This window comes from Ambystoma mexicanum, chromosome 3p, assembly GCF_040938575.1.
Source record: "Ambystoma mexicanum isolate Mex_15411 chromosome 3p, UKY_AmexF1_1, whole genome shotgun sequence".
In the NCBI taxonomy this organism is placed as follows: Eukaryota; Metazoa; Chordata; class Amphibia; order Caudata; family Ambystomatidae; genus Ambystoma; species Ambystoma mexicanum.
The window spans coordinates 147,481,568-147,494,419 of NC_090925.1; the positions used below are offsets into that span (position 1 = coordinate 147,481,568).

At 47.2% G+C, this 12,852-nt stretch overlaps 1 long non-coding RNA gene across 1 annotated transcript in view; it reads left to right on the top strand.

The window, feature by feature from the left end:
• Positions 1 to 753: 753 nt before the first annotated feature.
• LOC138580174 (uncharacterized) overlaps positions 754 to 12,852 on the top strand; it is a 77,794-nt gene continuing 65,695 nt past the window's right edge. The window contains exon 1 of the long non-coding RNA XR_011304196.1: positions 754 to 1,333. This is a non-coding gene — a long non-coding RNA (uncharacterized lncRNA). The remainder of the gene's footprint in view (positions 1,334 to 12,852) is intronic.

Consider the following 12,852-nt stretch of genomic DNA (forward strand, 5'->3'; position numbering starts at 1 on the left):
TGTCTTAACCTGGTCTGCGTTCAGCCAATCAAGTTAAAAGCACTGTGTGTGTCCTTCAGTGAAGTCATGTTAACAGTTTTTGGCTTTTGCAAACTTATCAGGCATTTGCCAGGCACTGCCATTAGATGCCCTGGTACTTGCACCATTTTGCACATGGTGCCGTTCATACAACTAAAGACAGCAGTGCCTACCAAGGGCCTTTCCAATGCCTACACAAAACCCTAAACTATTGTCATTGTCTATGCTTGTTTCCATCATGACTAAACTACATGTTGCTGTAAATACCCCGTGTTTACCTCTTGGCTAGGTAATGCATCTTCAAAGGGTCTCTCATATTGAAAGAGCCCATCAATGCAAAAGAAAGGAGTACTTGCAGGTCGTTAAGGGGCTGCAGACAGCCCCGTCCAGGACGCTGCATGGGGCTTCACATCAGGAAGGCAATCAGCCCGAGCCTCACAACGTGTGCATAACTGCTTACAGCAGGACGGCATGTTCGCCTTTCATATTCATTTTTCTTTTTTGTAAATGGGGCCAAGACAGACAGACTGGCAAACAAGCGGAACAATAAGCACACAATTAAGGAAAAACGCGGACAAAAAGCGACAAGCAACCTGCTAATATTATAAGCGACTTTGGGCAAAAACAAGCCCAAAGTCACTTATAATATAATAAGCGGACATGGAAACACTGTTGCCGCTACAAAAGAAGAAAATATGAGAACTGCTTAAATGATGGACACGGGCACTCAAGGACAGGGGTGGAGCTACGCAGATCACTGGCCAATCCCAGGAACAGAAATGTAGGAGGGTGGGCTATGACATTAGCTTTTCATTTCGGGCTGCATGTATGGCTGTAGCCATCAAGTGGGCGTGACTCCGAAGATTGCCGAACACTGCCTCCCACAAGCTACCATGGGAGGCAGGATAGCATACAACACCGGGTCGGATAGGCCATTCGGGAAATCTGCTATTTCCCAAATCAAGTTGTACTTTTATGTGCAGGTTTTTACAGCCTAGTGTGTCGGCCGATTTAATAATCAATCTTTTTCAACAACGCAGTGAGCGCACACAGCTTTTCTTGCTAAGCTGAACCTGCACTTGAGTGTGTCAGCTCTATAAGAAACACAATTCTATAATGAGGTCGATTAGAGGTTAGGGGCCATGCTATCGTTCTGATCCAGCCATGGTTCCCTGGCAACGAACCTTCCATGAAATCCCTGGTGCCTCCCAAGTGTTCCTGCCGCAGGCGCGATTTGCCACTCCCCAATCCTGCTACAGACAGACCTGGCAAGGGAGCCTCGGAGATCAGAAAGACGGAACTTTGCCAAACTAAGGTAAGCAACGATTAAAAGATACGCTTGGCAGCATTTCTAGGCCTTTCATTGAAAACATGTATTTCTCTATGCAAGGGACAGCAAGATCATGCCCGAGATGGCGCACAAAGTTTGCTTCAACATGAAGTGGAAGCCAAGGCTCTCCAGCATTTAACAAGAGGACTGAGAGGGCCACTCACTCCACACAGTTACTCTATTTGTATTATGCTTTCTGAACCAAGTTCTTTCGAGACAGGCTAAGCATATAAAAATAGGACATGTATTCTTTCCATTTCCGGTTCCGGAAGCACCTCAAGACCTTCCTCTTTACTTCTGGCTTCTCTCTTCCTCTCCCCTGCTGATTCCATACATGCCAACATTCTGTGACCAAAAATCTGTAGGAATCTTAAAGTTTCAAAAATAGTCAGGCGAGGAGGTAATGATAGGAATAGGATGCGTCAGCAGCCCATTGTCATTGAATGAGCCCGCCGCCGCGGGTGCATTCAATGACAATGAGGCGCCTGCCACGCCTTCTGCCATCACGCCAGCTCGGGGGAGCCCTTGAAAGACTCGCCGGAGTTGACGTGATGGGGGGCTAATGTCGCCTTTTGTGAAAGGCACTCGCGGCGGAGGGGCGCCCTTAGCCCACCGCCGTGGGCGCCTTTTACATCAAAGGCCTGCATGCCCCGCCTTCTCCCGCTACGCCAGCTCGGGGAAGTCCTTGAAAGACTCCCCCCGAGCTTGCGTGGTGGGGGGCTAATGGCGCCTTTGGCCAAAGGCACCCGCGGTGGAGGGGCGCTTTTAGCCTACCGCCGTGGGTGCCTTTGACATTAAAAGCCTGGCGCTTTTAGCCCACCGCCGTGGGTGCCTTTGACAGTAACAGCCTGCATGCCCCGCCTTCTCCCGCTACGCCAGCTCGGGGAAGTCCTTGAAAGACTCCACCCGAGATGGCGTGGTGGGGGGCTAATGGCGCCTTTTGCCAAAGGCACCCATGGCGGAGGAGCGCTTTAGCCCACCGCCGCGGGTGCCTTTGACATTAAAAGCCGGCATGCCGTGCATTCTCCCGGTATGCCAGCTCGGGGGAGCCCTTGAAATTTTTTTTTTTTTTTGTTTTTTTACAAAAAAAATCAGTATTTGGTGTAAAAATATCGGTAGGCTGTAGGAATGCTTAAAAAGCGGTATCCTACCGCCTAAATCGGTAGGGTTGGCAACTATGTGATTCCCTGTCTGATACTGCACTGGTCACCTGGCTACCCTCTAATTCGAGCCCAGGTCCCTGCCCGCCCAGTTGCACACCCGCACTGCCTCCCGGCAACCCTTGCACTTGAGTCTGTATCTTTAACCCTACAGTCCCCCTACCTGCACTTTTGGACACCTACTGTCTGCACTTACCCTTGCACCTGCCACCTGCTGGCCGAACCTCTTGTTATTTTTTTGATCCCATGTACAGCATTGCCGCGTTCCCTTTCCCCTGGCACTTTCCCCTCCCCCACACCCTGCACTTGCGCAAATTCAAAATCACTTGGCCTAGTAAGATCGTTGTCCCTGTCTTCCCTGTGTTCCCCCTTCCTTGCCTCATCGCGCCTTGAAACACTTGTGTATAGGCGTGTTACAAATGCCATATCATATAATTTCATATCATACAGGCCAATGAATACAAGTTAAAAGGAGGACATGCTATTGTCTATTTTTGTTAAACCCTTGATAGACATTGGGACTACTATCAACTTTGAATTAAATTATAGCAGCGCTGAACAAATCAGTTTTCAGGGAAGTGCAGCCACAAGGATGAAATGCACAGAGTACATGTGTCCGCAGGCAGCTCACTGCATGAGCAACCTCTTCTCCTAGCTATTAGCTCCTTAGGTTTACCGTAAGGATGTCCCATCCTGCGCAGATTAGCCATTAGCTCCTCAAGTTTACCATAAGGATGTCCCATCCTGTGCAGATTAGCCATTAGATCCTGAAGTTTACTGCAAGGATGTCACTTCCTGCACGGATCAGCCATTAGCTCCTGAAGTTTACTGTAAGGATGCCACTTCCTGTGCCGATTAGCAATTAGCTCCTGAGGTTTACTGTAAGGATGTCACTTCCTGCACGCCATTAGCTCCTGAGGTTTACTGTAAGGATGTCACTTCCTGCACGGTTTAGCCATTAGCTCCTGAAGTCTACTGTAAGGATGTCACTTCCTGCACAGATTAGCCATTAGCTCCTGAGGTTCACTGTATGGATGTCACTTCCTGCGCGGATTAGCCATTAGCTCCTGAGGTTTACTGTAAGGATGTCACTTCCTGCACGGATTAGCCATTACTAATGGCTAATGATTAGCTCCTGAGGTTCACTGTATGGATGTCACTTCCTGCGCGGATTAGCCATTAGCTCCTGAGGTTTACTGTAAGGATGTCACTTCCTGTGCCGATTAGCCTATAGCTCCTGAAGTTGACTGTAAGTATGTCCCTTCCTGCACGGTTTAGCCATTAGCTCCTGAAGTCTACTGTAAGGATGTCACTTCCTGCGCGGATTAGCCATTAGCTTCTGAGGTTTACTGTAAGGATGTCACTTCCTGCACGGATTAGCCATTAGCTCCTGAGGTTCACTGTATGGATGTCACTTCCTGCGCGGATTAGCCATTAGCTCCTGAGGTTTACTGTAAGGATGTCACTTCCTGTGCCGATTAGCCTATAGCTCCTGAAGTTGACTGTAAGTATGCCACTTCCTGCGCGGATTTGCCATTAGCTCCTGAGGTCACCAAGAGCATCTTCAGCAGTATGGATGTAGAGACTGGTGTGGACAGATTCTCAGCTAATCGCCATCCATGCTCTTTGCATCATAGATGACACGATAAAGTCATGGTAGTCCCTAAATCAAGCATATGTCTTTACTGAACGAAAAACCATTCATTTTCAAATTGTTCACGTAATTGATCCACTAAACTATCTCTCATTTATTACTATTTTGTGGCATGAAAAGACAGACCTGGGGTTGTCTTGACATGCTGACACCAGAAGTGAAAATTGGTGTGATGAAAGTGCGAGAACTGGAAGCTTTTATTATTTACAGAGCTTCAGAAATCCATGGCTCTAGTAAATCCTCCGCACTTAAACAATGATTACAGATACCCATACTGCCTCTGTTGGTCCACTGCTTATTCCACTAATTGAATGAGTGCGCATTAAACCACCTCCCTCGGTCATCTGTGGCATTTTCTTAGCTTGCGTGTCACTGATAATTATCAGTTCCAAACAAACAGCTAATGTGAATCGGAAATAAAATGTGAACAGAAATGTGTGTTTTAAAGCCACAAGTCTGAACAGTTGCTCCTTCCCATTCCATCTTTGGAATCCCCCTCTCTCTCTCTAAAGTGATGCCATTTTTTGACAGGAGTCCAAGCCCAAATGCCAACTGTTTACTTGTGTGTTTTACCGGCACTCACTATAGACTCTTTCTCTGCCGGTGGTTTTTAATGTACTTTCTAAAACTTCACATTGTCACATGTTTGGAAATAGAAATTCAGCACTCAAGACGTTAGAGGTGTGAACACCTGTAAGATAGATAGGATAATGGGCTGTGTGGGGGCATCTGCACCTTTCAGCTTTCTCTTTGTCTTTCTCTCTCCCCCTCTCTCTCTCCCACATAACACACACCATTTCTCTCCCACGCCCTCTCGTTCCTGCAGGCTCCTTATCTTAGTGCATCATCTGGCCTGGACCTCTGTGTATCCACTGGTATTTAATTGCCCCACTGTTTACGTCTTACATAGTGTCCTGTTCCTCCGTAAAAGGGGGGAACCTGATATTTACTACTGCATAGATGGCGTGGGACTGAGCATAGAACATGTTTTTCAGAGGTGTTCTCTGCAATTTTGTGCCCCTATTGTCTATTTGGCCCAAAGGTAATGTTTGGTGCATTGCAGTTTAGAGCAGCAGGGGCTGGGTGGCTGATTGGTGGAGGAGCTGGGATGCTAAGGCTTCTGGGTGCAGGAATCCTTTGTGGTTCTGACCCTGCATTATGGTCATGCTCAGAATCACTTAGCGAATAAAGTGTGCTTGGCATCGTGTGCATGAGGGAAGGGTGACCTATATAGGTTGCTGGCTACTTTCAGCAGAGAGCATGTTCTGAGTGGCAGTGCTGACATGTTTTGTTAAGGTAGGCATTGTGTTTTTCCTTTGAGCACAGCAGCGGGTGTATTTATGTGTTGTATCCTTTTTCAGCTGCTCCATATTTAGTTTTCGGCTTTTGCAATCGAGTACATGAGACGGGATGCGAGGAGAGACGCTACACTTGTAGTTGTTTGGTTATTTATCCATCCATACACTGCACATGTTCATGCTAACCGTAAGGGCATTCCCACCCACTGCCAGCCCCTCCCTGCCCAAAACACAGCCTCTGGGATCTCTTTGAGATAGCTCTGTTAAGCAGTAACTTCGAATTTTGGCCTGCAAGTGTTATTTCTAAGATACCCCCTGTGTTAATGGCTTTTACTTCAGCTGTAAATGTACTACTAATGTAAACAAAATGTCTTAACCAAGTGTGCCTTGAGCCACTTGATTTACAAGCAGCATGTGTGCCCTCACATTTGTTCCTTGCATGGAAATCCCGAAACACCATTAAAATCAAGCACTGGCAAAACCTACACTTTTGGCTTGTGTATAGTTATCTAATAGATATATGCCAGGCACTGTTATCATATCCCCCCAGGTACTCACACTGGCTGTTGCCATCTTATGGCCATATAGCGTTATTAAGGCACTACCTGGCAATTGCCCATCAGATGCACACAGAAAAGCCCAATCTGTTAACTTTGCTAGTGCTTGTTCCTTTGGACATTTCAATAATCGTATGCAACGTGGCAAATAATGATATGTTCTTAATCAGAGAATCAATGCAGTGTCCCTACCAAGTATCTATGAAATGAAATGGCTACTGCTGCAGAGAAGGTGAAGCAGTGGCAGACTCTGCTTACATTTGCATTTAGCTCCCAATGAATGTTCAAAGGCAGATAGCATGATACATGCCTGAACCAATTGGGTGTTTGATTGGAGTTGACAGATTTCAGGTAAATCTTACTCGTATTTGCAAAATATTTTTCTACAGTTTCTTCATTAATGGTTTGTGACGGTAGGAGGGTTAATACAAGCTGGTGTTAGCCTAAAAAGTATGATAGGTACAGTTCATTGATACTATATGACTGTTCAATAATATCTTTTAATGGTGTCGGGCTGTTTGGTGAGAGATCTTCGTGAAGCACCGTCCTTTGTTCGACCATAGGCTTCAATGACACTGACTCTATACCACCATCCATGGCACTAAGAAGAATCTTGATATTTCCTGCAGTATAGCAAGCTTAGCCACATTAGTATTCACTGTGTCCCATATATCTTCACCAATTTCTTGTATGGTTTCATCTGAGACTTGCCCATGTGTAGATGTTTGTTGAATTCTTGCCCCCTCTATCCGATCGAGTTCCTGTTGTATCGTGGTTTTGGCTACATGTGATGGGGAGGTCTGTGAAGCCTGTGATAAAAGCACCAGTGATTGAAGTTTTTTAAGTTCCCATTCCTCTGTTTGAGTTGCCTTAGAAGTGCAGGACACCTCCTTTTAGCAGTCAATTAGGAATTCTGGATTTGGTTCCCACAGGCCTATATGAAGCCCTCTAGTACCTCCTTTCTAGCAGTCAATTGGGAATTACTGATTTGGTTCCCACAAGCCTATATGAAGCCCTCTAGTACCTCCTTTCTAGCAGTCAATTGGGAATTGCTGATTTGGTTCCCACAAGCCTATATGAATCCCTCTAGTGCCTCCTTTCTAGCAGTCAATTGGGAATTGCTGATTTGGTTCCCACAAGCCTATACAAAGCCCTCTAGTACCTCCTTTTTAGCAGTCAATTGGGAACTGCTGATTTGGGTCCCACAAGCCTATATGAATCCCTCTAGTGCCTCTGTATTAGCAGTCAATTGGGAATTGCTGTTTTCGTTCCCACAAGCCTATATGACGCCCTCTGGTACCTCCTTTTTAGCAGTCAATTGGGAATTGCTGTTTTCGTTCCCACACCCCTATATGACGCCCTCTAGTACCTCCTTTTTAGCAGTCAATTGGGAATTGCTGTTTTCGTTCCCACACCCCTATATGACGCCCTCTAGTACCTACTTTTTATCAGTCAATTGGGAATTGCTTTTTTCGTTACCACAAGCCTACATGACGCCGTCTAGTACCTCCTTTTTAGCAGTCAATTGGGAATTGTTAATTTGGTTCCCACAAGCCTATATGAAGCCCTCTAGTGTATTCATTTTGGCCAGAATCTCCGTTAGAGAGGATTTGACCTCAGGTATTTCATATTGCGTAACATCATGACCCTTATCCAGTAAGTATACATTTCGAATAACCACTGGAAATGAGCAGATGTCAGCAAGAGTGGAATCTTGAGGGGTGCTGTTATTACCCAGGGGTGTAGATAAAAGGGCTCTCCGAATCGAACCAGAATTAGAGTGATATGATCGTGGAGATCTAGGGTCTTCATTCAAGTCAGCATGGAAGATAGGGCTCTCATTTTGTGATAATTTAGTTCGTTTGCTTGAGTGTACTACTTTAGACATTGAATGAGAGCAATTATTTGGTAATTTATGTGAGGTTGTCGTCTCTGGATCAGTCAAAGAAACATTAGCCTTGTTATATAGATACACTTCATCTATTCCGTGCAACAGCCTTGCGCGAAGTGTTGGTGGTCCCAAAGATAGCCTCACACGTTTGCCCAACTCTGCCAGCACGACAGGTGCAAGTATTGAAACATCAGCTACAAAATATTTGTCCCCACGGTTTAATAGATCCTCAGGGTCAACATGTGTTAAAGAACATGAAGTATTACCAGCTTGCAACTTTGCTAGAAAGTTGTAGTTTTTGGTCTCATAGTCTGATTGCTTGGTGGTCAGCAAGGCTTGTTCAGTTACAGGTTTGTTATGAATCTCAGCCTGGATCTCTAGCTGAGCCTCTTCTCGTTTAGATTTAGTGCTATCAACATTCTCAGCCAGGTTTCCCCCTTTGGGTTGGTTTAGCTCATCAGCTCACAGCCTGATCCGGTCAGGTTTGGTAACAGTTGTTACAGATTCAGATGGTGAGCTGAGCATGCCATGCGAGTGATCCGTCATTCTTAAAAGAGACGGCGACTGCCCTGATACACATACCACTTCTCAACCCAACAACCATGAAGCTTGCAAAGTTAAAAGGATTGAGAAACTGTTAATTAAGATCAGCCTGATCTGGTCAGGTTTGACTAAATCCAACTTGTATTAATGATCCGACAAAGTGGGATCTCAAGAACAAATACCAGAATCTGTGCAATATGGTGATGCAAATGAAGATTCCTTCATCTAGGTTGTTATTTGCATATTGGCAAGTTAAAGCATCCCCAGGATATAAAATATACCTAGATTATACGAGACCCAGAGCAAAGCACCTCTTATATACAAAACTGAGATTTGGGATCCTCCCACTAGCACAGACTGCAACACTGGGGCAGTTCTAAGTCTGAAAAGTGTCCACATTGTAAAGATAGGGTGAAATCAGAAGCACATTTTATATTAGCATGCCCGTTATACAAGAAGTAAAGAAGAGTATACTTAAGACATTGTTTTCGCACCCGCAGTATTACATCAATCCATGATGCTATGAAATTCTGCAAAGGCACGAGGATGGACTCTGTATTATTTGCAGTGGCAACCTATGTGTTCAGGGCCTGGAACATGAGAGCATCCGTCATGAACATGGCCCCAGGAATTTTGCAGGTTTATCTATACATGTGTTTGATCATTTTAATTTAAATAGAAAGTGGAGGGCAAGTGGTGTTTGCCGGTGCTGGAATCCCCCTTTACCTGAATCCAGATACTGTACCTTTAACTGCCTAGAGGTGGGTCTACATCACCAGGAGGAACTGTTATCTACGCTTCCTGTAGCAAAAGCAAAGCGAAAGTGGAGGGCAAGTGGTGTTTGCCGGTGCTGCAATCCCCCGTTACCTGAATTCGGATACTGTACCTTTAACTGCCTGGAGGCGGGTCTACATCACCAGGAGGAACTGTTATCTACGCTTCCTGTAGCGAAAGCGAAGCGAAAGTGGAGGGCAAGTGGTGTTTGCCAGTGCTAGAATCCCCCTTTACCTGAATCTGGATACTGTACCTTTAACTGCCTGGAGGCGGGTCTACATCACCAGGAGGAACTGTTATCTACGCTTCCTGTAGCGAAAGCGAAGCGAAAGTGGAGGGCAAGTGGTGTTTGCCGGTGCTGCAATCCCCCGTTACCTGAATTCGGATGCTGTACCTTTAACTGCCTGGAGGCGGGTCTACATCACCTGGAGGAACTGTTATCTAAGCTTCCTGTGGCAAAAGCGAAGTGAAAGTGGAGGGCAAGTGGTGTTTGCCGGTGCTGGAATCCCCCTTTACCTGAATCCAGATACTGTACCTTTAACTGCCTGGAGGCAGGTCTACATCACCAGGAGAAACTGTTATCTACGCTTCCTGTACCGAAAGCGAAGCGAAAGTGGAGGGCAATTGGTGTTTGCCGGTGCTGGAATCCCCCTTTACCTGAATCCGGATACTGTACCTTTAACTGCCTGAAGGCGGGACTACATCACCAGGAGGAACTGTTATCTACACTTCCTGTAGCGAAAGCGAAGTGAAAGTGGAGGGCAAGTGGTGTTTGCCGGTGCTGGAATCCCCCTTTACCTGAATCCGGATACTGTACCTTTAACTGCCTAGAGGTGGGTCTACATCACCAGGAGGAACAGTTATCTACACTTCCTGTAGCGAACGCGAAGCGAAAGTGGAGGGCAAGTGGTGTTTGCCGGTGCTGGAATCCCCCTTTACCTGAATCCGGATACTGTACCTTTAACTGCCTAGAGGTGGGTCTACATCACCAGGAGGAACTGTTATCTACACTTCCTGTAGCGAAAGCAAAGCGAAAGTGGAGGGCAAGTGGTGTTTGCCGGTGCTGCAATCCCCCGTTACCTGAATTCGGATACTGTACCTTTAACTGCCTGGAGGCGGGTCTACATCACCAGGAGGAACTGTTATCTACGCTTCCTGTAGCGAGAGCGAAGCGAAAGTGGAGGGCAAGTGGTGTTTGCCAGTGCTAGAATCCCCCTTTACCTGAATCTGGATACTGTACCTTTAACTGCCTGGAGGCGGGTCTACATCACCAGGAGGAACTGTTTTCTACGCTTCCTGTAGCGAAAGCGAAGCGAAAGTGGAGGGCAAGTGGTGTTTGCCGGTGCTGGAATCCCCCTTTACCTGAATCCGGATACTGTACCTTTAACTGCCTGGAGGCGGGTCTACATCACCAGGAGGAACTGTTATCTAAGCTTCCTGTGGCAAAAGCGAAGTGAAAGTGGAGGGCAAGTGGTGTTTGCCGGTGCTGGAATCCCCCTTTACCTGAATGCAGATACTGTACCTTTAACTGCCTGGAGGCAGGTCTACATCACCAGGAGGAACTGTTATCTACGCTTCCTGTACCGAAAGCGAAGCGAAAGTGGAGGGCAATTGGTGTTTGCCGGTGCTGGAATCCCCCTTTACCTGAATCTGGATACTGTACCTTTAACTGCCTGAAGGCGGGACTACATCACCAGGAGGAACTGTTATCTACACTTCCTGTAGCGAAAGCGAAGTGAAAGTGGAGGGCAAGTGGTGTTTGCCGGTGCTGGAATCCCCCTTTACCTGAATCCGGATACTGTACTTTTAACTGCCTGGGGGCGGGTCTACATCACCAGAAGGAACTGTTATCTACGCTTCCTGTAGCAAAAGCGAAGCGAAAGTGGAGGGAAAGTGGTGTTTGCCGGTGCTGGAATCCCCCTTTACCTGAATCGGGATACTGTACCTTTAACTGCCTGGTGGCGGGTCTACATCACCAGGAGGAACTGTTATCTATGCTTCCTGTAGCGAAAGCGAAGCGAAAGTGGAGGGCAAGTGGTGTTTTCCAGTGCTGCAATCCCCCTTTCCCTGAATCCGGATACTGTACCTTTAACTGCCTGGAGGTGGGTCTACATCACCAGGAGGAACTGTTAGCTACCCTTCCTATAGCGAAAGCGAAGCGAAATTGGAGGGCAAGTGGTGTTTGCCGGTGCTGGAATCCCCCTTTACCTGAATCCGTATACTGTACTTTTAACTGCCTGGAGGCGGGTCTACATCACCAGGAGGAACTGTTAGCTACCCTTCCTGTAGCGAAAGCGAAACGAAAGTGGAGGGCAAGTGGTGTTTGCCGGTGCTGGAATCCCCCTTTACCTGTATCCGGATACTGTACCTTTAACTGCCTGGAGGCGGGTCTACGTCGCCAGGAGGAACTGTTATCTACGCTTCCTGTCGCGAAAGCGAAGCGAAAGTGGAGGCAAGTGGTGTTTGCCGGTGCTGGAATCCCTCTTTACCTGAATCTGGATACTGTACCTTTAACTGCCTGGAGGCGGGTCTACATCACCAGGAGGAACTGTTATCTACGCTTCCTGTAGCGAAAGCAAAGCGAAAGTGGAGGGCAAGTGGTGTTTGCCGGTGCTGGAATCCCCCTTTACCTGAATCCGGATACTGTACCTTTAACTGCCTGGAGGCAGGTCTACATCACCAGTAGGAACTGTTATCTACGCTTCCTGTAGCGAAAGCGAAGCGAAAGTGGAGGGCAAGTGGTGTTTGCCGGTGCTGGAATCCCCCTTTACCTGAATCCGGATACTGTACCTTTAACTGCCTGGAGGTGGGTCTACATCACCAGGAGGAACTGTTATCTACGCTTCCTGTAGCAAGTGCGAAGTGAAAGTGGAGGGCAAGTGGTGTTTTCCAGTGCTGGAATCCCCTTTTACCTGAATCCGGATACTGTATTTTTAACTGCCTGTAGGCGGGTCTACATCACCAGGAGGAACCGTTATCTATGCTTCCTGTAGCGAAAGCGAAGCAAAAGTGGAGGGCAAGTGGTGTTTGCCGGTGCTGGAATCCCCCTTTACCTGAATCCAGATACTGTACCTTTAACTGCCTGGAGGTGGGTCTACATCACCAGGAGGAACTGTTATCTACCCTTCATGTAGCGAAAGCGAAGCGAAAGTGGAGGGCAAGTGGTGTTTGCCGGTGCTGGATTCCCCCTTTACCTGATTTCGGATACTGTACCTTTAACTGCCTGGAGGCGGGTCTACATCACCAGGAGGAACTGTTATCTACGCTTCCTGTAGCGAAAGCGAAGCGAAAGTTTAGGGCAAGTGGTGTTTGCCGGTGCTGGAATCCCCCTTTACCTGAATCCGGATACTGTACCTTTAACTACCTGGAGGCAGGTCTACATCACCAGGAGGAACTGTTAGCTACCCTTCCTGTAGCGAAAGCGAAGCGAAAGTGGAGGGCAAGTGGTGTTTGCCGGTGCTGGAATCCCCCTTTACCTGTATCCGGATACTGTACTTTTAACTGCCTGTAGGCGGGTCTACATCACCAGGAGGAACCGTTATCTATGCTTCCTGTAGCGAAAGCGAAGCAAAAGTGGAGGGCAAGTGGTGTTTGCCGGTGCTGGAATCCCCCTTTACCTGAATCCAG